The sequence below is a fragment of the Schistocerca gregaria genome, unplaced genomic scaffold (genome assembly GCF_023897955.1).
Source record: "Schistocerca gregaria isolate iqSchGreg1 unplaced genomic scaffold, iqSchGreg1.2 ptg000544l, whole genome shotgun sequence".
NCBI classification, from domain to species: domain Eukaryota; kingdom Metazoa; phylum Arthropoda; class Insecta; order Orthoptera; family Acrididae; genus Schistocerca; species Schistocerca gregaria.
This window is the reverse complement of record NW_026061940.1, coordinates 1,413,037-1,439,240: the sequence shown is the minus strand read 5'-3', so window position 1 is coordinate 1,439,240 and position 26,204 is coordinate 1,413,037.

The following is a 26,204-nucleotide window of genomic DNA, read 5'->3' as shown; positions in this document are numbered from 1 at the left end:
TTGCTGTTTGATATAATGCGTACTATTATGCATTTATTGTTATACAGGGTGTTACAAAAAGGTACGGCCAAATTTTCAGGAAACATTCCTCACACACAAATAAAGGGAAGATGATGTTATGTCGACATCTGTCCAGAAACGCTTAATTTCCATGTAAGAGCTCATTTTAGTTTCGCCATTATGTATTGATTCACCGCCATGATTTCATACGGGATACTACATGTGCTGCTAGAACATGTGCCTTTACAAGTACGACACAACATGTGGTTCATGCACGATGGAGCTCCTGCACATTTCAGTAGAAGTGTTCGTATGCTTCTCAACAACAGATTCAGTTACCGATGGATTGGTAGAGGCGGACCAATTCCATGGCCTCCACGCTCTCCTGACCTCAACCCTCTTGACTCTCATTTATGGGGGCATTTGAAAGCTCTGGTCTACGCAACTCCGCCAAATGTAGAGACTCTTCGTGCTCGCATTGTGGACGTCTGTGATACAATACGCCATTCTCCAGAGCTGCATCAGAGCATCAGGGATTCCATGCGATGGAGGGTGGATGCATGTTTCCTAGCTAACGGAAGATATTTTGAACATTTCCTGTAACAAAGTGTTTGAAGTCACGCTGGTAAGTGCTGTTGCTGTGTTTCCATTCCATGATTAATGTGATTTGAAGAGAAGTAATAAAATGAGCTATAACATGGAAAGTAAGCGTTTCCAGACACAAAGAAAGTAAATATGTTACGTGGACATGTGTGTGAGGAATGTTTCCTGAAAGTTTGGCCATACCTTTTTGTTAACACCCTGTATATGTGGACTGATAATGTGTGCTCTACATTTTGGGGGACATCATACATACTGTTAACATATTTTTAAATAATAGCCAATAATGCTAACTGAAATTAAGCTTGTAAATTGGATTTTTTAAACATTTTAATTAGTAAAACCCATTACTTCCTCTATAAGTCTTATAGAAATACATGGGACTTTCGAAAAAGAAATTTATTCTGTTCTATAATCTACATATTAAAAAGTCTATATATTTTGTCTTGGTTGAAGTCAGTCGTTATCTGAACATGCATCGGCTATCATCATTGCAAAGTATTTCAACTGACAGACATATCAGCTCTCTTAAAGATTAGCTTTGTGCTGAACATGTAGTGTGTTATTGCTGTATGATGCTTTCCTGTAGATACACAATAACTATCTAAGTTAGTATTTTAGACAAAGATTGTAACATTTCAGTGGAACAATTTCAATTTAATTATGAGGAATTTTAACTTCTGTACCAGATCAAACAATATGTGTAATTATTTCCACTATTATTAAAATGAGGAAAATACTTTCATGCCAAGCAGCTTTAATTATTAGCTAAGGAGTGACCTGTGTGTACCAGTTAAACAGTTTTCAATGTCTAATTGAATGGTACATGTAACAAATCTCTATGACGTGTCCACATGTAAAAATTATATTTATTCAGTAAGTGCTGTTCCTGTTAAAAGCACTTTCCTGTCAGTGCATAGAAAATAATGTTTATTACTTACGGTTTGCTTGCATGTATTGAGTGTACTATGCATTAAGTAACAATTCACAAATCTTCCTTCTCTTTGTGTCAAATAGCCTTAGATGACCTAGCGCTCTGACACCACTTCCACTAACTTTGACTTTTGTTTTCCTTTCCTGTCGGCCTCTCTTGGTCAACTCTTGATTTTTCGACCCCAACGGTATTAGGTTGCGAGCCCGAGGGTGTCCCTCATTCTCTTTCTCTAATCTTACATTCCATATGGAGGAGAGCCTCCATAGATGTGAAGTCAGCCCTGCTAGGAATGCCAACCTGTAAGACAAAATGTCGCCCTCCAAACTGAGGGTAATATGACAATACTGGTAATCTGTGCTAGAATCGTAGTACTCACAAGCTTCAGAACAAGCCCCAGATATGAAGGTTGATGAAAAGATGGCGAGATCATACCATAATGGGTGTGTAGACATCATGCACCCTCTACTACTCTCATTTGGGAACAATGTGGCCTGTGGTTGATGACGTCCCTCTGTATCAAAACTGAAGGAGTTGAGACATAAACCACATAAAATGGTAACAGTTGCTGCATTTGTATCATCGCCAAAAGAAGTAAATGAGAATAATGGTAACCCCCTCCAGGAGCCATTACTAGAGGGACAATCCTAGAGAGAAGCTTAGCACTTCAACACTGCACCGAGAGAAATGAACAAATGAGACAGATGAGGTTGGTTTTCCAAAATTACTGAGACGTTATGCACTGGGTTGGTCATTACTGAAGGATAGAACTAAAGTTATGTTGCTGGTGCGAAATGTGAAGACTGAAGTGAAAGTGCTTCCTCAATTTCAGCAACAGTGCCCCACAATGTTTCGACAGTTACTTCAACCTAAAACAGTTCATTGCACAGCATCTCAAAAAATGTAATGTTCCCGATTGTCAGTCACCCCAGATCTAACGGATGTCTGCACTAATAGTCTTCATTTGGAACCTGGTGACCACTACTAGGAGAAATACGACAGTTACTGAAGAAGACGGTTCTGCATCTTTAACAGGAAGATGACATGATGTACAGTCAGCTTGATAAGGGGCCTGAAGAATCTTCACCTGCTGTTTTCTATTTGGAAGAGGGACATAAGATGCCTGTAGGCCAACATCATTCCACAAAACTTAAAATTCTGACAAATAAGCTCTACCTGCCAACCAGCCAGCACGTTTCTTCCTGTTGTGTACTTGTCTCACCTTTGCTGGAAAGTCCAGCATAAGAGCCAAGAAACCAATATACACAGAGCAGTTGACGACGACTGCCTGTGGCTACATGTTGTGAGATTCTGACATGCTTGTACCTCAGTCACTCGGAACACATCGTTGCATCTCAGAATCTTCAGCTGAATGCAATTTTAAATACCAGTGCACTGCTACTTTCGTCTGGCGTGGAAGTGGACAGCTTAGAATGAATAAAGTGCGAGATGCCAATCTTAGTAGATGTACCATCCCGATGTTTCACGGACCAATTTGTGAGATGTGGTAGTACTGTGGGTGCTCTATAAAATGCCAAAGGACAGTGGTAACTCTATGGGTCGCTGTTCCTAAGTTGGCCTGTCTCTGGCTTTACATCAGAACATTTCTTGAGGGAGATAGGATAACCGGAAGAGTGCAATGTGCTACGTGGCACAAGAAACTGCCACCTGTTCTCCAATATCTGTGTTGACTTCGCACTGAACTACAGCAACAAAGAAGACCATCCAGAACTTGGGATATAAGGTAACAAGGTACAAAGAAACATGTTATTGTGAGGAGAAAATTGTGTCCCAGTCACTTCTGTTAACCTGGCTTCAGTGTAACATCAGCCACAGTTCCCACAGGTGTGATGCGCTGTTGCAACATTAGTTCTGACGAGGAGCAGTACACAAGTATCTCATGAGCAAGGGCAGTATTGGAAAAAAGAGCCTGTTGGTTGTTTCACTTCATGTATTCTTCACAAGCTGTTTATGTATGTGCCTCGCCTGCAGCGTTGCTATTACCTTTTTTCTTATTCATTGTATTTAATCATACAATACAGTGTAAATAAATGTTAGCTGAGCATTATTCTCTACATCTGTTCTGCACCACGTAGGAAATGGTTAACATTTCAAGAAAGATGACTTCGTTGTGTGTAATGTGCATATTGAAATGAATGCACTGGATAAGTGAGGTAAATTGGCATCTATAAGATAACAAAACCCATGAATATTTTGCAAATAATAAGTGGCAGAATTCCATGATTTATGAATTAAATGTACTGAAAGTAATTTAGCACCATTTTGGCTATTTACTTATGAGCAATAAACTGTTCAGCGTTTTTGACTATATAACATGTTCAGTGCTGATAAATACATTAATAGAACAACGTTTAACAGCTTGGTATCGTCCTTTTACTACAAAATACATCTATATTTACTGTGCAGCTACCTTGGTGTGTTTATTTCGCACCGAAAGGGGTTTTATGCAGTCTGTGCAGCAGAACTTTGGTTTTTGTGTGTGTGTGTGTGTGTGTGTGTGTGTGTACTTTCTGTTACTGTGTCTTTCATCGTCATATTTGGGTGGCCAATGATAAACTTAACAGACGACAGCGCTAGTGGAATAATGACGTTTCTTTAATACAGTAATTTATATGAATTTAGAGCTCCTGTGTAATACTTCATTGTAACGTGATAATTAAGAGACTTGGATAAAATTCGTTATTGCAGTTATCTGCTCATTTTTTAGTTACAAAAATTGTATCCTGGAATGTGAACATCCACCGTAATGCACTCGTTAGTTTTATCACTACAGTCAAGAGACTTGTCATAATGCCAAGCTATACAAGAACTGAAGACTTGCAGTTTTGAGTGTATACATCAGTTACATTGAAGTATACTATGAACAGCTTCTCATAAATTGAGACTGCCAATTTAGATGTTGCATCTGTTCAGTAAGGATGTCTTACTGTTCATTGTTTTATGCACTGCAGGTGATGTGAATTAGCTTTGTCTCCTCGCCACCACAAACAAGATACAAAATCTGCAGTTTGCTCTCGCTGTTGTCCGTGTCCAGTGTGTTTCACAATTCCTAACACAGGCCTTCATGGTTTGTAGAGGAGACTTTGTACATTTCTGGACATGAGCTCATTACCAAAACTTCGTCTACTAAGCTTTCTATCAAAAAGTGTAACAGGAAACGTGAAATGCCCTGCATTTATTAGTGATCAGATTGATGGCAGATGCTTTGCACAGTTTATTGAGCGTCAGTATGAAAGTGTCTTATATATCTAGTTTTGCAGCATCTGCTACTATGTAGCAAGTGGAATTACGTCCAATTATTACACACAAAATTATGAAGTTAACGTCTAATTGCTATGTTTCTTCCAGTGTTACCAGTTGGGGTCTTTGGAAGTTCATTGTTCATTGGAAAGTTAACATAGCTAACGTAATGAACTAAGTTTGGAGAGTTGTAAATGATGGGGTTTTTGTTGGAGAGAAATTTCGCGGTGAATAAACTTCCTTCCACTTCACAAGCTTTCCTTCAAACTTCCTTAATGAACATCAGTGTGCAGTAATAGAAATACCTTGTTATTCTATGATGCCCATAAAATTCTCTGGTAATATTTCTACAATGAAACCTGGACAAAGTCTGTAAAATTAATAGCAAAGTACCCCATGCGAATTAAACCAATGACTTTACGGCTTATGGATGTGAACAATACAATTAGTTTCTTCACAGTAATATGAACACTCTGATAATATTTAAGAACGAAGTGATGAATTATGCAAATACTGGTTTGCAAGACACTTTAATTCTCTCATAAAGAACAAAGAAGTTTGTTAAAAGTTACTATGTGGGGCTATGTAATTTTGAATGTAAAAGACACAGGTCTTAAAAATGTACCAGTGTAACTTGAATTTCTAAAGATTCCCACGCATGAGAGTAGAGGACTCATCGCTCTGTAAATTGTGTTAATTGACTTGAAACATGTAAAAACGAAAAGTTCTGGACAGTTTTGAAGTTGAGTGTCAAGTTTGGAAGTTGATAAGCGCTCTTTCGCCAACAATGAATGGATAAAGTCCATGTATACGCACACAATCTACGGGGAGTCGAAAAGCATTTGGTTCCTCAAGTTCCTAACTATTTGTGTTATTCCGTTGAACTTCCACTATATTACACATCTCAATGAGTAAATTATGGCTTTATGAATGTCTGAATTTGGTCAATTATGTGAGATAATAATTATAAAATTTCTGTTGTCCTTGGAAGCTGTAATGTAGGCAACCTGAAATTAATAACCATCCCAGAGCCCGGTACCAGTGTCGCCATCTTAGTGACAACCAGGGACATGGAAGACATGATTGAATACCAGTTACAGGAACAATTGTTATAATCGTTGTAACCAAAGTGCTCACATAACAAGAAGGCAAAGTCAGATTTACAGTATGCTCTGACTGCCTGCATAGTGACTTTAACATATTGAACCTTGAGTTACTTTCACTGCGTTTTCACTTGTTATTTCAATGTTTTTATTAGACCAGCTACTGGCTACAGATGTAACCCCCCCCCCTCCCCAGTCAAATGTATGTATTCATTCATGTAATAGGTTGTCACCCCTACACTGACATTTTTGTAGTATACCAGCAGTTTAAAAATGCTCCCCTGAGAACAAACAGGTGAAAATGTTTCTCTGTAAAACAATGACAGAAAAGTGGGGAACCAGCTGCACAGTCTCATTTTCGTTTCTTCATCAAACATTTTGGCGCATGAACGTACGCTGTTGTAACATGGAACATTGCACATCTTTTATCCAATCTCTCTGAGTTAAGTATTCATACTCCACCAAAATGGGGAACAAAAAGATGGCTATAGGGGTGTGGAAAACATGAAAATAATTCCCCCTACCACCCCCCCCCCTACCCCCCACCGTGACGATGCCGGGAAAAATCTAGGCTCCACTCACTCTCAGCAGCGGTCTCCACCAGTTATCTCTACCACTGCCACTGTCGCCTCTGTTCCACAGTGTCTCTCTGCTACTCTCTCAATGCAAAAACACGAATATGTTCTTCCTTAATTCAGTTCCATGCAGTCAGACCCAAAGGACAGCATGTGGCTAAAAGTTACCTTCCCCACTATGTCCAGTCGATACTCGACTCGTCTCAGGAATATAGTACTATTTCTAGGATCAATATTTTTTATAGCTGAATCCTTAATGGTCTCGACATTCACCTCGACCAAAACAGATTCATTGGGCTGTAGGACAGGTTCCCTGCATAGATCACGGAGCTGATCTCTATTCGATATGAAGGGTTCCCATTGAGAAACTCAGTTGCAGGACTGGTCTTCCACCCACAGTAACAACTTGACCAGTATATTGACCCTGTCGACGAGTGCTAATGAACAGGCTTCTGTGGTGTTTGCAATCATAGAACTTCGTGAAATCAACAGATTAAATCTGGTTCCTTACTGTGTCATCTGTTTTTCAGTGAATTACCAAAGAACGAAGATCTGATCTACTGTTCAGAACCTTGGCTGCAAACCTCTCTGAATTCATCAATTACTAATTTTCAAGAGTTGAGTTCTCTATACGAGCAGCTGGACAAGATGACGTATCTTAGACAAATGTGTGTTATTGTTGAGTGGCCCTCCTTAGTCAATCATCCTCGTTTATGGACTGCATAGATTAGCAGCGTTTTCCTTTCTGGTATTTCTTCTTTGGTCCTTACAATTATCTGCTGGTGTAGTCTGCTGCAAGTAAGTTTCTCACCTCCAGTCTGGATCAATTTGGCTTGTATTCTGTTTTCACCTGGGCTTCCCTTCTTAAGCTATTTGATTCGTTTGGAAATCATGCTGTGTGCATTGGGAAAGGGGGGGAGGGAGGAGGGACGACAGTGGTGTGGGTCAGCCGTAGTTAGAATGGAAATAGAATCCTACTTTGGTTTCATTACAATTGGAGATGGTAGAAGTACTCCTTCCATCTTCTGGCGATTTCAGTCGTTTGCAACTATTTTACATCTTCGACAATATCCTTTGTAGCCTGTGAACGTTATAAGCATTACTGTGACACTGTCTGCTCTCGCCTGTTTCTGCCTCCACGATGATGTCCTTGATATACTTCCTCTTCGCTCTTCTCAGTGTTGTCAGGGTAGCTCTTCAAGCCACCTCAAATTGTTCTTAATTCTGCACAAGATTTGTCTCCAGCAAACCCCTTCTCATGGTTTTCGGTCTCTGTTCAGAAGGAATTAAAGCTTGTAAATCATTACACACATAGAACTGGTCACGTTATTGTAAAACTCCAACAACAGCGAAAACTAATCCACCAACAACACCAACTCCATCAAACAACTCAAAAAAAGCACTTCGAACTTTATCTCAACGAGCAATGCAGGAAGAATGATTCACAGCTCTTCCTTTCGTCTGTCGCAGCCGTCAGCCTGATCACGTGGCTCGCCAGCAGCGCCTCTCGTGGCGCCTCAACCACTGTCCGTCCGACAAATTGGTTGTGTGTCGGTGTTTTGACCGACCGACCGACCAACTTCACTGTCGGGCGCGACGCACCACTGGACAGCCGACCCAACAGATTGTGTCGAGTGTGCGTGATCGTGCCAACCGCCCGACTAAAATTCATGTTTTGTCACAGCCGACGGAATTAAATAGTATTCTAATATACATGTCGACGTCCGAGGAGAAGATACTTTAAGGACTGAGTTTTTAAAGAAATTTAAAGACTGCTGATGTATTTGCGGCACATCGTGCGAGGAGTATTAACAATAGAGATGCAAGAAATGAGGCACCTGTTTCATTTTTTAACGAATACATATTGGTTTCTCTTTATGCAACACGAGGTTAAGTCTGTCGACCTTCTTTCTCTTTTTAGGTTTTATTTCCGATACTTATCGGAAATGAAATCGAAAACTGAAGTATCGACATTTCATGGACGTTAATTCATAAAATGTACTTGCCTCACTGTTGTAAGTACTGAAAAATTCCAGCCTATATCCATGCCATCTGCCATGTAGTTTTTTTCAGTTCTAACAGTCGCTAAATGCTTCATTTCTTATTCATCTGTTGTATTTATTAGATGATGCGCGCCTCCACCATGTGTAATCTTTCTTCTTCGAATATGGGTCTCTGAAATTTACAGGTAATCTTGTTGTGCTACATCCACAAATAAATCAATAATGTTTTCACGAATGACTTTTGTTTTATTTATTTTGCTTTACCACGATGTATTTTCTCAGTCAACTATAAATCACGTTGCACATTTCAGGAACAACTTTAGTTAATAATTGTGGCAGCAGAAGAACACTGAATCTTACGTCTCCTGCCATTGGCGACAAATCGTAATATACGTAGCTAACAGTCTCTCCTCGAAGTTTACAACCTCTGTCAGGACTGCAGTATTTTCGCTTAAGAATGGTTTTATGATGTTCAGCTGTTTCGTAATGCACGATTCACCCGTTTTTGCTTTTGTGAAAAACCGAGCGGGATCCCATAGGGCAAACACAATGAACTAAACATAAAATAAAGAAACTACGACAGCAGGCCCGCATTGTAATCACAGAGTTTAGTCGGTCGGGACGTGTGTAGGCTGTCATGGAAATGGTCGTCTGTCAGCCAGTAAATTGGTGGGTGTGCAGGGGTGTTATATACGCCCTAATTAACGCAAATAAAGTTCGTTTATACTCAAACTAATGACAAATGCGACTTCCCTGCTTTCCGACGCTGAGCTGCCTCTGCTTCCTTTGCCTCGTCTGACGATAGCCAACACAGCCGGATAAATGTTTTCGCTATGGCACCAATTTTAATTACTTGCTGATGAACAAAAGAATCGTTCGCAAAGTATGGCACACAGGTTTTTAGTGACGCCACATTCCGTGTGCAAATTGTGGTATCCATTGATATAGGCAAATATTAACTCCTATTTCGTAGCTGGAGGAGTAGCAGGTTAAAGTTTAACGTCCTGTTGACAACGAGGAGGAGCATATTCATGGAAGGATGGAGTAGGAAATCGGCCATGCCCTTTCAAGAGAACCAACATGGTATTCGCAGTAAATAGTTAAGGGAAATTACAGAAAACCTATACTTAACTGGCCGGACGCAGGTTTGCACTGTCAACCTCCCGAATACGAGTACATTTTGCTAACTACTGCGTTACCTTGCTCGATAATTTCATAGTAGTTTCGAGGAACGATCCTGAGCTTACAAACAAACCTCAACGAGAAATCGTGGTCAGCCGCTCAAGCGAACTTCCCTCAAGCATTGCCAGTAACTTCCCATTGGATGTCGCCAGTGATCTGTCGTAATTTTCGCATCGATATACTACATAATTGGTAAGGTATAGTATTGAAACACTTAAGTAAGAAACTTGTTACGAGATGTCGGAATCTGCTGCTTCGAAATCTAGTTTTTCGAGCTCTTTCTATCATTCAGTTACGAGGCCAGGTATCACTGTCTCTCCATCCTGATAGTAGTAACTTTCAGAGAATTCTGTGGTGAGAATCAACGTGTGAGCTGATACAAGAATATGGATTGTCCACAGCCACTTATGGAACTGCTCCTGCTGCCTTTATTGCGACTACATGTCTCCAACAGTTAGGCTTCGAAAATCAAGACAAGTTTTCAGTGGCAGCATAAACTTCGTTGATTAGTTTCTATGTGGGCAACTTCATAGGCGAGTCAGATATGGAATCTGAAACTCAGAAACCCAGGTGACTTAGCTATCAGCTTCTGGATGGTTTCTACTGAGGAAATGGAACTCCAGTAGCCACAAGGTTGTGGAACAAATTCCAGTGCAGCACACAGGAACGTTTGTACCTTGTATTCTCATTGATGGAGAAGTAATAAAAACATTAGGAATCTTACGGTACCACAGCTCTTATCCTTTCCAGTGCCACTCTAAGCTGAAGAATCATCGGTGCTCAAAGATCGCCTGTCTACAACAGCATTCATTTCTGACCAACTAGGCCTCTTTGACCCATTAGTCACAAGATGGAACTGTTCTTGCAGCGCTTGTGTCAACTAAGCCTTGACTTGTATTAAGTCCTTCTATCCAACCTAGCTGATGAATGGAATGTCCTTTATATGTAACTGCCTTAACGAACTGATATTTTTATTAGCAGGCATGTCATTCCCTGTCCTCAATACGTTAAATTCGAAATTCCATGTTTCTGTGATGTTTCACAGTTGGCATATGATGCCTGTGTATACATCATATGTGTTCTTCCCAACAACAAGATTGTAGTTTCATTGGCTGTGGCCGAATCTCGTTTAGCCCCTGTCACAGAACTATCTGTTCTGTGACTGGAATTATGAGATGCTTTTCGTCTTGCTCGACTCATTCATAATTTGGCCAGTGACTTAGACATTGTAAACAGTAGTGATATCCATATTTGGACGGATTCTCCAATAGTTCTCAGCTGGCTGCAACGTAGTCTCACGGAAAAACCTTTGTTGTCAACAGAGTCTCTGAAATTCAGGAAATGAGTTGTTTCCAACTGGAGACACATCAAATCAGAAGACACTCCCACTGATTGCTTATCACGTGGCATCAGCGCAGCACATATGGATTCACTTTTGCAGTGGTGCTCTGCCCCATCATGGCTATTCAGTAGTGACCTGGACTACAGCACTTGTCCTTCACTTGTGATAGGAGATGCGCCAGAAAGGGGTGTAGGTGTCTTTGATGTCTGTTATTGAGCTTAATGCTGAATCGTAGTGTAAGTATTCCCCTTTAAAGGAAACTCAAAGGATTTTGGCTTATGCACTAAGGTTTGTTAACAATATAAGGCGGCAACAAACAGAGGATAACTGGGCCACTCACCCCACAGGAATGCCAAAACGCTATCAAAAGAGCTTTTGGCATAGTTGGTGATTGCGCTCGTGAGATCGCATTGTTGAAGGCCAGTTACGCGTTTATAAGGCATATGACAGGAACCGTAGCGTCTATATCAGTGTCAGGTGGTGTTCATGTTTGTCCTAAACTCTCTAGTGAACCTGTGCCCTTTCAAATTCCTCTTCCCCCTGTGGGTCCAGGGCAAGAATAGGCCAATGGTATTCCTGCCCGTCCTAAGTGGCGACTAAAAAGAGTCCCTCTCCCTCAAGAGGGTAGATTGAGCCTGCATCCAGAAACGGTTCCACTACTTACATTTGTGGTCATTTGGTTTTTCACTTATTATGGTTTCTTCCTTCCTTTGTTTGGTTCCTTTCATTATCCTCCTCCCTCTTACTGTCTTCCCTCCTTCTCCTTCCCCCTCTTCCTCCTCCGTCCCCCTCTTCCTCCCCCCTCTTCCTTCCTCCTCTGCCTTCTCCCCCGCCCCTTCCTCCTCAGCCTTCTCCCCCGACATTCCTTCCTCCTCCACCTTACCCCATCCTTCCCCCCTACTTTTCCCTCCTTCAACCCCTTCACCCTTCCCCCATTCTTCCCCCCTCCGCCCCCTCCTCTGTTCCCCCCTCCCCCTCCTCCTTTCCCCCCTCCCCCTCCTTTCCCCACTCCTTCCCCACTCCTCCTCGTGCTCATCCTCCTTCCCCCTTCACCTCCTCCTCCTCCTCCTCCTCCTGCACTTCCTCCTTCCCCCCTCCCCCTCCTCCTCTTCCTACTGATTCTCTTCCTTCCCCTCTCCCCCTCCACCTCTTCCTACTGATCCCCCTCCTTCTCCCCTCCTTCTCCTGCTCCTCCTTCCCTGGCCTCCACCTCGGCGTTTGAGACAGTCTGCCCTCTCTCTCCCTCTCTCCCTACATTTTCCTCTCCTTCTTTCCTCCCTGTGTGCCTGAAGGCGTATTTGGTGACGGGGTAACGCGTAATTCACCGCGCTGGGTAGACAAGTAAGGCACGCACATACCCCCTGGTATAGACCGGGTCCAGGGAAACCTTCCAACCATGCCTATTGTTCCCTCTGTCCGTTTCTTGGGAGGTGTGACATGAGGTGGGAGTGCCCTTTGAGAGGGTCCCCACAAGGAAGGAACGCGCCATTGGAGACATTGGCAATCATAAGGAGATTACTCCGCAATGGATATCTCTTCTTCTCTCTCGACTTCTGCCAAAAAACGGAAACTTGACCAGCCACCAGTTACAAAAGTACTACCGCCTGCCACAAAGTTCCTCGTAGTTTCTAGATCTGTGGATGGACAAGATTTTTCATCTTTCAACCCTTTAGTTGTCCAGAAGAGCGTAGATTCCAAAGCTGGATGTGTAAAATCTTGTACCAGGATGCGTAACGGTACCCTGTTACTAGAAACTGAGAGCACCTTCCAGGCACAAAAACTGCTTCGGGCCACACTCCTAAACGTTCCCTGTCTGGGTGGAGGCTCACCGCACTTTAAATTCGTCTCATGGTGTGGTATACACTAGATCGATGGACTGACTGACGAGGAGATTCAGTATTTCCTCGCTGAGCAGGGCATGACGGCTGTCCATAGGGTCATGGAAAAGGTCAACAATGATCTTGTACCAACCCGAACACTTTTCTTGACCATTGATAGTGTTCAACAGCTGCTGTGCATCAGAGCGGGCTACGAGGTTATTTCTTTTCGCCCCAAAGTCCCGACACCTACGCGCTGCTACCAGTGTAAGCGTTTTAATCACACTCGCCAGTCTTGTTTTAACGCGGCTAAATGTCACTTGTGGCAGGGATGTCCATGAGGGTGACCGTCCACCTCCATCTCATCATTCTGTGAACTGTCAAGAGTGACCATGCAGCATCCTCCCACGACTGTCCCATCTACAAGGAAGAACGCTCTATACAGGAAATTCGGGTCAAAGAGAAACTATTCACCTCAGCTCCTCGCAAGCTATTTGCTATTAGGAAGCCCACGCTGCTGCCAGCGGGGAAATATAGTACCGTCCTCGCCGCTCCTCGGACTACCAGGGAGTTATCGATGCACACACGCGATCTGATCTTCAGCACTACAGTCGTCCGTTCGGCCAGTGCTAAGACCGCCCGGTCGACGTCTCCTCTTCCTCCCGTCACCCCTCAGACACAAGCACCTTCATCAGCTTCTGCCAAGACGAAAACCCAGAAGTCAGATGCACGGGCCTTCAAGAAGGAACCGTCCAGTGCAGACTTCCTACGAACCTCGAACTCCCAGCTATCGACCAGTACTACCACTAAACGACCTTCCAAGAAGGCTCATAGGAAGCAATGTTCTCCTTCTCCGCCACGGCGCATTTCTTTTCTTGCTGCACCCAGCGGTTGCCGCTCCAAGCCGTCATCCGTTTCCCCTGGCCGCACCGCTGGTAGCCCAACATCTGGCCGTTCACCGTTGGAGGAAGCTCCCCCTCCCGGCCAACTTAACAAGATGGCCGATGAACCTATTGAACCAATGGACAATGACAATCCGCCTATTGATAGCGGCGGCAGTGCTCGCTCAAAGCCAGGCCCTCAGCGGCCTTTGAGGTGACCCTTTCTTGCATCTTCTTTTTCTTCTCATGATTGCACTTATTCACTGGAATATTCGCGGCATTCGCTCCTACCGAGAGGACTTAAAGGTGCTGCTCCACTTCCACTGTCCGCTCGTCATAGCTCTCCAGGAAATGAATCGATCAAATTGCCTTGGCACACTATATCCTGTGCGTTTTGACCTACCCACTGCTGCAGGTATTTCAGCTCATGGAGTGGTTATGTTGCTGGTCCAGGATGATATTTACTACGATCCCATCACATTGAACACGGGCCTGCAGGCAGTTGCCGTCCGAATTACTCTCCCCACTTTCACTTTTTCCGTTTGTACCGTTTACACTCCTTCGTCATCTGCTGCTACTGGGGCAGACATGATGCAAATTATTGCTCAGCTACCTGCACCATTTTTGTTAACTGGAGACTTCAATGCTCACCATCCTCTTTGGGGCTCTCCAGCATCCTGTCCGAAGGGCTCTCTTTTATCAGACGTTTTCAACCAGCTCAATCTTGTCAGCCTCAATACTGCCGCCCCTACTTTTCTTTTGGACACAACTCACACCTATGCCCATTTATTCCTCTATATGTACTACCCAACTTGCACGCTGTTTTGAGTGGTATGCACTTTCTGCTACATATTAGAGTGACCACTTCCCTTGTGTTATCCATCTCCTGCATCATACCCCATCTACATGCTCAACTAGTTGGCACATCTCCAAAGCAGACTGGGGGCTCTTCTCTTTCAGGGCGACCTTCCAGGATCAAACCTTCGCAAGCTGCGATAGTCAGGTCGCACACCTCACGGAAGTCATTCTCACTGCTGCTGTATATTCCATTCCTCACACTGCTTCTTCTCCACGTCGCGCACCGGTCCATTGGTGGACCACAGCAGGTAGATACGCTATACGTGCTCGTCGACATGCTTTACGCACCTTTAAACGCCACCATACGATGGCGAATTGTATTAATTATAAACGATTACGTGCACAGTGTCGTCGTGTTATTAAAGAATGCAAGAAAGACAGCTGGGCTGCTTTCACAACCTCTTTACAGTTTTACTTCTTCTGTTGTCTGGGGTAGCCTGCGCCGGCTATCTAGCACTAAGGTCCACTCACCAGCATCTCGCTTGACGGTCGCGAATGACGTCCTTGTGGCCCCTAAGGATGTCGGCAATGCCTTCGGCCGATTTATTGCAGAGGTTTCGAGCACTGCTCATTACCACCCTGCCTTCCTCCCCCGAAAACAGGCAGAGGAGCCTAGGCCACCTAACTTCCGCTCCTCGAATCGTGAAAGTTACAATGCCACATTACCATGCGGGAACTCGAAAATGCACTTGCCCGGTCACGGTCCTCCGCTCCAAGACCTGATTCTATTCATATTCCGATGCTGAAGAACCTTTCTCTTGTGGGTAAAGGTTTCCTTCTTCGTACTTATAATCCCATCTGGATTGAGGGTGGTGTTCCCACATGCTGGCGCGAATCTATTGCCACGATTCCTACGCCTGGAACGGACAAGCACTTGCCTTCCAGTTATCGACCCATCTCGCTTACCAGCTGTGTCTGTAAGGTGATGAAGCGAATGGATAACTCTCGTTTGGTTTGGCTGCTCGAATCTCGACACCTACTTACCAATGTATAATGTGTATTTCGTAGGCGCCGCTCTGCTGTTGACCATCTGGTTACCTTGTCGAACTTCGTTATGAATAACCTCTTGCGCAAGCGCCTGACCGCGGATGAGTTCTTTGATTTGGAGAAAGCTTACGACACCTGTTGGAGGGCGGGCATTCTCCACACCATATTTTATTCATGCATTTTTAATCGATGGACAGTTCAGGGTACGTGTGGGTTCTGTCATGTCCGTCGCCTTTCGCTAGGAGAATGGGGTGCCACAGGGCTCAGTTTTGAGCGTCGGTCTCTTCGCCATAGCGATCAATCCAATAATGGATTGCCTCCCAGCTGATGTATCAGGCTCCCTTTTCGTGGACGATTTTACCATTTACTGCAGCTCGCAGCTTACATGTTTCCTGGACCGCTGTCTTTAGCGTTCTCTTGACCGTCTTTACTCCTGGAGTGTCGCCGAGAAGATGGTCTGTATTAACTTCTGGCGCTACAAAGAGTTTCTCCCACCATCCTTACGAGTCGGTAGCATTGCTCTCCCATTTGTGGAGACAACAAAATTTTTAGGTGTTACATTTGACAGGAAACTCCTCCGTGTTCTCAGTGCTATGTCGTAGGGAGCGGATCGAACCGTCCAACTTCGCATATATCGGTCGATCGTCCGCTCCAAGCTGGATTATTGGGAGCTTCGGATACTCCTCTGCACGGCCGTCTATCTTACGCCGCCTCAATTCCATACAACATCGGTGTTGACGTCTTGCGATAGGAATGTTTTATACTAGTCCCATCGAGAGTCTCATGCTGAAGCCGGTGAATTGTCACTAACCTACCTGCGCGATTTGTCGTTATGCCTGTCGGCTACTGTCAATGCTGGACCGCCCGTCTTATAGGTCCTTATTTTGACGACACTCTCGACCGTCTATACGGGTTGTATGTCTCTGCCCTGATACCCCCTGGAGTACGCTTTCGTTGCCTCCTTCAGCAACTTAAATATACACTCCCTGCAACCTTTAGAGTTGGCGAGAGCCAAACGCCACCTTGGCTCCAGACTCAGGTTCGCGTTCACCTTGGCCTCAGCTCGTTCCCAAAGGAGATATCCCCAGCTTCGGTATACCGCTCCCGTTTTGTCGAACTTCGTTCGAAGTTCTTTAATATGACCTTCATTTATACAGATGGCTCTAAGACCAATGACGGTATCGGGTGTTCTTTTATTGTCAGGGCACACAGTTTCAAATACCGGCTCCATAGCCATTGTTCGCTCTTAGCAACTGAGCTATTTCCTCTCTACCAGGCTGTTCTTTACATCTGCCGCCACCGACAATCTGCTTATGTCATCTGCTCCGATTCCCTGAGCGCTATCCACAGCCTCAGTGATCCATATCCGGTTTACCTTTTTGTGCACCGGGTCCAACGCTCTCTTCAGTAGCTGGTGGACGACGGTTCTCCGGTTAGCTTTGTGGGTTCCTGGCCATGTCGGTATCCCTGGGAACGAAGCTGCAGATGCCGTGGCCAAGGCTGTGGTCCTCCAGCCTCAGACAGCTTCTTGTTGTGTCCCTTCATCAGATTGTAGCAGGGTCATTTGACAGTGCATTTTGTCACTGTGTCATGCCGATTGGGCTGTACTTAGGGACAACAAGCTTCCGCCCTTGAAACCTCTTGCCGCGGCTTGGACGTCCTCTTCATGCCCTTCTCGGTGGGAAGAGGTCGTTTTGGCCCGGTTACGAATTGGACACTGCCTCTTCAGCCATCGCCATCTGCTGACGGTCCGCCACATATTAAAGTTCCGTCATAATTTTAATACACTGCGTGTTGATCTTCGCCTGCCATGTACTCTGGATGCCATTTTAGCGGATGACCCAGGAGCAGGTGCTCACGTTCTCCGTTTTGTCAACTTGACAAACCTGTCTGACATTTGATTATGCATTTTTTTTAATCCTCTGCCTGTCCGTCTTGTATAGTATTGTCCCTTTTAGTTGCTGTTTTAACCTTGTGCCTCGCGGAGCATTCCTAACTTAGCCTGGGCGCTAATTACAATTGCAGTTGTGCCCCCTAAAACCCCCCCAAAAAATCCCTCTTGAAGCTGTGGCTGTCAGAATATGGGCGACGCAGGAAATAACTGTGTGCAATGTATATCTTCCTCCAGATGGTGCAGTACACCTGATTGTATTAGGTGCACTGATTGATCAACTCCCTAAGCCTTTCCTACTTCTGGGAGATTTGAACGCCCATAACCCCTTGAGATGGCAGTGTGCTTACTGGCAGAGTCAGAGACATCGAAACATTACTGTCTCAGTTCGACCTCTACCTCTTAAACACTGGGGCCGCTACACAATTCAATGTGGCTCGATGTAGTTACTCGGCCATTGATTTATCAATTTGCAGCCCAGGACCTCTCCCATCTATCCACTGGTGATCACTTAACGACAGAGTGAGGTGGCGCAGTGGCTAGCACACTGGACTGGCATTCGGGAGGACGAAGTCTCAATCCCGCGTCAGTCCATCCTGATTTAGGTTTTCCGTGATTTCCCTAAATCGCTCTAGGCAAATACCGGGATGGATTCTGTGAAAGGCACTGCCGACTTCCTTCCCCGTCCTTCTGTAATCCGATGCTGAGAGAACACAACGGCCTGTATAGTAGTGACCACATCCCCAACTTCCTGTCACTGCCCCAGCATCAGGCATACAGACGCCTGCCCACATGGGCTTTAAACAAGGCAGACTGGGAAATTTTAACCTCTGATGTTACCGTTGACTCTCCCCCACATGGTAACACCGATCTTATGGTTGAGCAGGTGACAAAATTGTTTCTCTGCAGAAAAACGCGGTCCCTCGCTCTTCAGGGTGCCAGAGGTGTGAGGCAGTCCCTTGGTGGTCGCCAGAACTCTGTAAAGCAGTTAAGGAGCGTCGGCGAGCTCTACAGTGGCATAAGCAGCATCCTTCCTGGAGCACCTCATTGCCTTTACAACAGCTCTGTGCCCTTGTTCGGCAACTTACCAAGTGATGGAAGCAGGAGTGTTTGGAGAGAGAAATCTCGACCACTGGGTGCCATGTGTCACCTTCGCAAGTCTGGGCAAATATCAAGCGTCTTTTCGGGTACCAGACCCTAACAGGTGTTCAGTGTTATGATAAATGGCGTATTATTTACCGACGCAAACGCGATTGCCGAGCATTTTGCTCAAGTCTCTGTGTCGGAGGCCCACTCTTCCAGCCAAGCAAATCGCTGCGGCAGATTTAGAGATGGGCAGAGCTTCTTCTCTGAAATCGGATCACAACTGGTCAACCACCGGGAAGAACACTTTATTTTTCATGACTCACCACTCTCACACAGTTAGTGAAAGGAAGTCACATCGCCTTTTTAATTCATGTCACTAACCCTGAATTTTTATCTGGTTTGATCCTAGTTCTAAAGAACTTAAAAATAGTAAAAATTGTTACTGCCCTATTAATGGTGAGATATTAAAGTTTTAAACATCGTCTGCTGTAAAAGTTACAAATGTTGCAAAATAATACTAAATGTTTATCAAGTGATACTTCTTATATCTTGCTACCTCAATTGGAAAAGTACAGTATACAAATTACACCTGTAATTAGTGTGTCTGCTTTCATTTAGTCAGTATTACCATATGTGTATTCAAAAAGGAATTTATAAATAAAATCTGACCCTCTTCAGTCGATGTCTCTCCTCAGTGGATATTTGTCGTGCTTTTAAAAATATTCGTTACCAGGCACTGATGTTGCTCCGATGCATAACGCTTTTGGAACAAATTGATACAGCGTCGGCCATTGTAATTTTCTTGTTTCTCACCAGTTTACGGGATCGCTGTTTCTAGGCAAATATCCCTCCGCTAAATATTTATCCGAGTCTACAATTGCCGCATTTTGCACGTGGTGCCTTTCTTGGTTTCACCAAACTCATTCCAGGTTGCTCTGGCATTACAGTGGTAAATAGTTCAGAAATGAGCTGTGTTCTTGTTGAACAACCAACGCTTACTTCTCTGCAATAGCCTTCATGCTGAAAAACCTTGTTTGAATCGGAGGTCCAGTAACGTAACTTTGCCTGACCAGTTCGTTCCTGGAGATAACGCCAAAGCACTCAGATAACCCTTTAAGGAAATTATAAACCAGTGACTCGTTCTTGAGGACATTCTTTCTGTCCTTGAGATTCCAATTGTCGTTCCATTAATCTTGGCAAGATTCTCGTTTTTGAATGTGACAGTTTTGAAGACATCTCTTTGGTCACCTGACTGAAACTTTCAAAATCAGTAAAGGCTGTTGCATTATCTCCCAGGATGTATCTTATAAGTTTAAGATGATAGATTTTTGACCGAAAACAGCGAGGCAAGAAACTGAATCGCAAATTGTCAATTTTCGTTTTTTTCACTGAATAGTCATTTAAGAGTGTCGCGTATCGCTTGGTGTTGAAATGAAACTAGTCATACTTCTACAAATGGCAGAAAAAGTAGTGCATTTAACGCTGTATGTTGGTGAAACCAAATAAGTCACTGACTTGTTTCGTTTCAACAGATGTTGCTCGCTCCTGCGTACAGCCTGTTTTCCTTCAATAGTTGACATCCAATTCCTTTGTTGTGGCACTAATAGTCGCTGTTAATGCTCATTGCGCGACAGTTGGTTGTACTACCATGGCTCCAAAAGAAGAATAGTACTGCAAATTATGGAGGAAATAAGGTAAAGGCAATCTCTGTAATTGCTTTTGTACGAGCTATGTTCGAGGGAAAACAGTTAGAGAATCTTGCAGGTAAATATCACTCGTCCTTGTAACAACCGTAGGAAACTATAGATGTAAATGTCAATATTACCAGAAATATCATTCTTGTATTATTAATTTCCTTCCAGCTGCAGAATTCCATGTAATGCCTCAATTGACGTAATTCAACGTAATATTTTGACGAAATTCCTTGATCTTTCTCTTTCACAAGTAATTGTTGTAAACCACTGACAACTCTTAATATCTATTAGAGTTGTTCACAGTCAACAATGAGATGTAAATTAGAATAATGTTACTACGTAGCCAGTGTTTCATGCAACGGATCTGAGGACGGCCACGTTTGCTCGTTCTAATGCCATTAGCTTGCTGTGTCGCCTGGACGAAAAACACTGTCATTTGCTATAAGACAAAAGCACATTCTGCGTAATGGTACTTTTTAGAACTGTACTGTTACTTAGTAATGAGTTTATTTATGATAAAAATAAAAAATGTAAATTATTTCAGATACATAACAAACATCAAACACACATGTTAATGTGTGGTAATCTAATGGAAGTAAAGGAAACCAAGGAGAGATTTAGGTGACAGATATCGTCCAGTAGAGTGTTTCTTTACAATTGTGATTCTAAGATGTTGTACACATTCAAATTGTCCACAAGATGCACCAGGCACCCATTTTAATCTGAAGTTTAGTTGTCATTATGGCTGGAATGAAATATGAGCTACCAGATCCATTTGGAGGTTACAAACTGCCGTCGGTCCTGCCTGGTGAATGGATGAGGAGAACAAAAAACAAGTTACTTTTTGTGGCCAGACATGAATAGTCAAGGTGAGACTACCTTCAGAAAGTATCAGACTTGGTTGTGAAGTTCTTATGTCGGATAATTTTGTTTGACAAGTAGTTCCTCAGGTGTGTTCCATACAATATGACCTTTTTTTCATGGTTCATTTGATTCTCTACTTGTGTATAGTATGAAATGTGTTATGATACAGGAGTATACCAGATACAGGAAGTATGCATACAAGTAAAGCTGGAATTGCAGACCTAGTTATGTAGAATTGGGACAGACAAGGAAGCATGGTCTGTTGCCCAGTCTACATTAATGTACATTAAAATACGTATCACTTAATGAATCGTGAATCAGGTCGTAAGTATGACATCCATGTAAATGTATAATCTAACCGGCAGCCCAGTAATTCCATCAATTCTAAAAATTTAGAGCAGCCAACTAAAAGTCGGACATCAGAGAAACTGCATAACACAAAAAGAAAAAAAACATCCATTTGCAAAGTGAAGGAACGTAAAAATGCGGTAGGTTCACTACTTAGGAAACAAGAATCGGTGACATTCATCTGTAGGTTAAATTTTCTGTATCAGCCTAGTTACACACCAGGTTAATTACAGAAATAGGGAAAAGACGTGATGAATACTTTAAACACACAGGGGCATATACTGTAAAATGTTGGCCAGACAGAGCACCTTTAGAATATGATAAAAGTAATATGTGGAGAGTACCGAAGTCAGTCTAGTTTAAGGAACCTATCTTGAAGGCCTTCACCACATTAATGGAGGCATGCAGAACATTTTACAGAGCTCTAGGAGGTAGGTAGAGGTCCAATTTTAAATATATATAGTTACTGACAAACATGACTCGCTACTTAGAGAATAGGACAAATATACTGCAGTGAAGAAAAATAAGTAGGCATTAAAGAGCTATTTCGAAAACTAGCCACATAAAGAATGACATATACGTAACACACAAGATGGACATATTTTGCTCCATGTGTTTTATTGAGCTCAAATGACCCATCTTCTCACAGATGGTTGTCGGACCTTGGCTTTTCTGTACAGACTGTTTTATACGGACAATTGAGCAGTCGGCAGGTGATGTTTAAAGTGAGCATCGTATCAAAAATCTAGATGCCAGTCATTGAATACTGGCCCCTATTGTGACTGGGCCAGAGGTGGGAAAACTTCAAACAGATTGGGCGTGGGGCCTGAAGACAGCATAATATATCACCAAAACTGTTTCCTCAATAACAAAGCAATTTGGAAATGTAGATGGTTAAAAGGTGTTTGGTTTGACTTTTGTACATGGAGAGAAAAGTTGTTCATAAATTGTATGGATGCCACACAGCAGTTAAGTGCTGAAAGACGCATAAGGGGAATAGTGTTAAGGTAGGGAGAGAGGGCTGGAGCTTACCAACAATGCTATTCAGTCGGTACATTGAACAAAGAGGTTAAAAAAGATGAAAGGAAAACCTTGGCTATGAAATTGTCAGATGACACATGACTTGGAAGAGCAGTTGAACACAGTGGATAGTGTCTTTGAGAGATCATAAGATGAGCAAGAAAAGTGTAATGGAATGTAGTCTAATTAAATGAAGTGACTATGAGAGAATTACACATACGGCAATATATTGTATAATAGGATGCCATATAAATGTGGTATTCTCCCGTGATCGTATTTTAGACAGCTGAATAAGATTTTAGGTATTCAACCTAAAAATTTACAGTAAAAGTTTTCTCTTATAAGATTTGTTGTACATGATCCAGAACAGTTCATGAGAAATACTGATGTTTTAGCAGTCTCCTGACTGGTTTGATTTGGCGTACTGTGAACTCCTCTATCCCAACTACATAACCTCACAGTATAACACCCAGTTATTTTCTGGACATATTCCAATCTCTGCCATCTCCTGAAATTATTACCTCTGTAGCTCCCCAAAGTATGATGAAAGTTAATTGTTAGTGTCTTAACGCATGCCCTTTCATTTTGTCCCTTCTTGCCACTGTTCCTGTGGTGAAACTCTTCATTTCTTACCACAGCAGTCCACTGAATTTTAGTCATTCCTCTGTAGAACCAGAGGCCAAATACTTAGAATTATATGAAAGTCAATTACACATTGTGATAAACCAGAAAAATAAATTTGTGTTCCAAAAGTAAAATTCCCCTCCCCAACTGCTTCACTCCCTCCTCCACTAGGAGTTTTAGGACTTCGTGTGCCTCCAGCATTATTGGATTGCAGGTCTCCCAATAATTTATTCAACTCCTAATTTTCATTGCATCACCTATGTGTTCAAACTCTTCTTCTCTCATGTCATCAAACAGATCCTACCACACACAGAAGCCTTAATGCACTCTTACCACATGCCAGCTTAGTCCTCCGAGTTCAACACTGGAATTACTTTCGCGTCATTTAACTTTGCCTCCTTTGCTTTCCTGTTTCAAACAAGTGACTTACTTCGCTGTATTTCTGTGATATATTGCACATTTTTGTAGTTCCTTACTTTACGAATCAATTTCAGTATTTATTCTGTAACAAGAGTTCTTTTACAGTTACCTCGTGCATACATAAATTTGTCTGTCCAACTTCTGTGACTGCCGTTTTCAGATAAATCCTTCCCTCTTCAACTGATCTGCGTGTTGCAGTATTCATTACCACACTATTTATTGCTTCAGATAACTTTAAACACACACCATTCTTCTCAGTACCCCACTTACTTCACCACTAACAGTTATGGACTATTCTCTTACGCCTCGGTCTGCTCTTGGTCATTACTAACTTGTGACATGAATGTTATCTGTTCCTGAGTATACCCTGCTATCCAATATCAGATTTTACAAAATGTCTCAATGATGTAATCCAGATAGAATCTCCTCATGTCCCTCAGACTTTTTCCAAATATACCTCTTCCTCCAGTAACTTTAAAATAGCATATTCATAATTAATAACTGACTTATAGAGAAATGGAACTTTTTTACTCATCACTTCTATTATCAAGCTCATTCTCCTAAACTCTGCCATGTATTACATTGCCTTTTACAGCATTCCAGTCACTCATGATTATTAGATTTACATCCTCATTACATACACATTTTGCATATACTTCTCCCTCTTCGTCAGATTGTGACATTGGCAGATATACCTGAAACATAACTATTAGCTTTTTGGTGCAAATTTTGATGAGAATATTCTTATTACTGAACTGGCCACTGTACTGACCCACACATACACTCCCAAAATCTTTGTAAGCAGTTTGCAGTGTGTACCGTGCAAGTCAGATGGAGATGGTGCTTGTGGATGTACACAGCCTCTCATCCATGCACTCTGCTTTCCAGCTGACATCTTTTGGGTATAGGATGAGCAACCTCTAGCTCAGTCATGTTTACCTTGACATGCATGTTACCTCATTGTTATTGTGCGCGTCTCTGTACCTGGTATAATTTCTGTTTTAGATTTAGTTTGTTGTGTCCATCATTATATTGTGTTCTCTTGCAGGATTAGAACATTCAATGACTCAAACTCTACCCTACATTTCTGCTCGTGAGAAATCCATCTTACCAGAAATGATATTCTTCCTATATCGTTTCACTGACTGCCACTACATCCAGAGTGACCATTAAAATTTCCTCTTCAGATTTTCTAGCGTCTTTACCATATTGAACTTCTACAGATTTGTGAGTCAAAGCATGGAATGTCAGTAGTCACTGGACATTCATGTTTTGCAAGTTCATTTTATCAGGGGGATCTTCAGAGCCGTGGTATATCTTTAATGAAGAAATGTATCCCATACTCGAATCACACAGCATCCGTATGAGTATGCCTTATTTGGTAATTTTTGATGGATTGTAAAATTTAACTGTCCACACCATGGTTTCATTCCTTCATCAGTTGAGATATTTTGACTTAGATTAAACATTTCTTTATACTTTTTGGAAAAATAATCAACTGCAAATTTCACTTCAAAAAGCCGGTCGGCATTATCTGGTTTATTGTTGTCAGAAAAATGTAAAAATGATAATATTTGTCTGAATATCATGTGGACATCGCTTTGCGAAATATGTGTCTATCAATGGATTTGTTGATCAGTAATCATGGATCCTTGCGTTTCGAAAATTCCCACAAGGATACTAAGCCCAAACTATTTTATAAAAACGGATCCCATAATGCTGACAAATATGACATTTTTAATCCAGTTTCCTTCTATTGCAATGTTGACTGTAATACTCATGGGTTTCATTGCTAATGTACTCAAACAGATCTTTCCCAATATATAATTCTGAAATATCCATGACGCTCTGTGAATCTTTGGGAAATGTGTGTGGACCCGGAGATTCTTCAAATTTGTTATTGGTCCTCAGTAAATCATAGTCTGTCTTTGTCTGATTCATCTGAGAGCTGGTATCTGATAAAGCTGTTTTCACAGTTTCCACTTGTAGCCTTTCCTCTAATAGGTTGGGATAATCCTGTGTCAGACCTAGAAACATGGTTTTGGTGAATTGGACAGGCTAAGCACCTTGTTCTCGAATGGAGATAATACCCCTATGGAGAGGTGATGGGGGATAGGAGTGTCAAAGGGGTGATTAGAATCCTTCGGAGGTTGTGCAGGCGTGGAAGACTACTTCAGGAGAGGTGGGAAGGATATGTTAGGATATCTCTTATTTCAGGTTACATGCTGCTATGTCAACTATTTCAACACTGTGCCTGACCAGCTCACCTCACAAACACAACTGCTGTTATGTAAGGCATAATGTAAGTGTTCACCAGTGGCAGGCTCAGTTGTGATCTACTTCTTACTTCGCGTGTTTTGGAAGACAGTATATGATTACTGTGCTACAGTGCCCTCCTCCTAGACAAGACCTGGCCCTCTGGATCATGACTTAGAACATCATTGCACTAAAATGACTGATCCTGTTGGCTGCCACAAATGGCTCCAGTCAGCTTTTTAAGGATTTCTTTCACCATCATGTTACCTTACTCACAACTCATATCAAGTCTTGTTTCCTGATTGTTTATTGCTACACCTCTCCCTCTGCTGCTTCCTAGTCTCTCGGAATCGAGTCCACAAGAGATCGAACATTGGCTGGATCCAAGCTTTGTCTAGGGATCCACTTCCAGCATGTGTAAACAAGAACTATAGTTGGTAGTGTCACAGCATTAACTATTA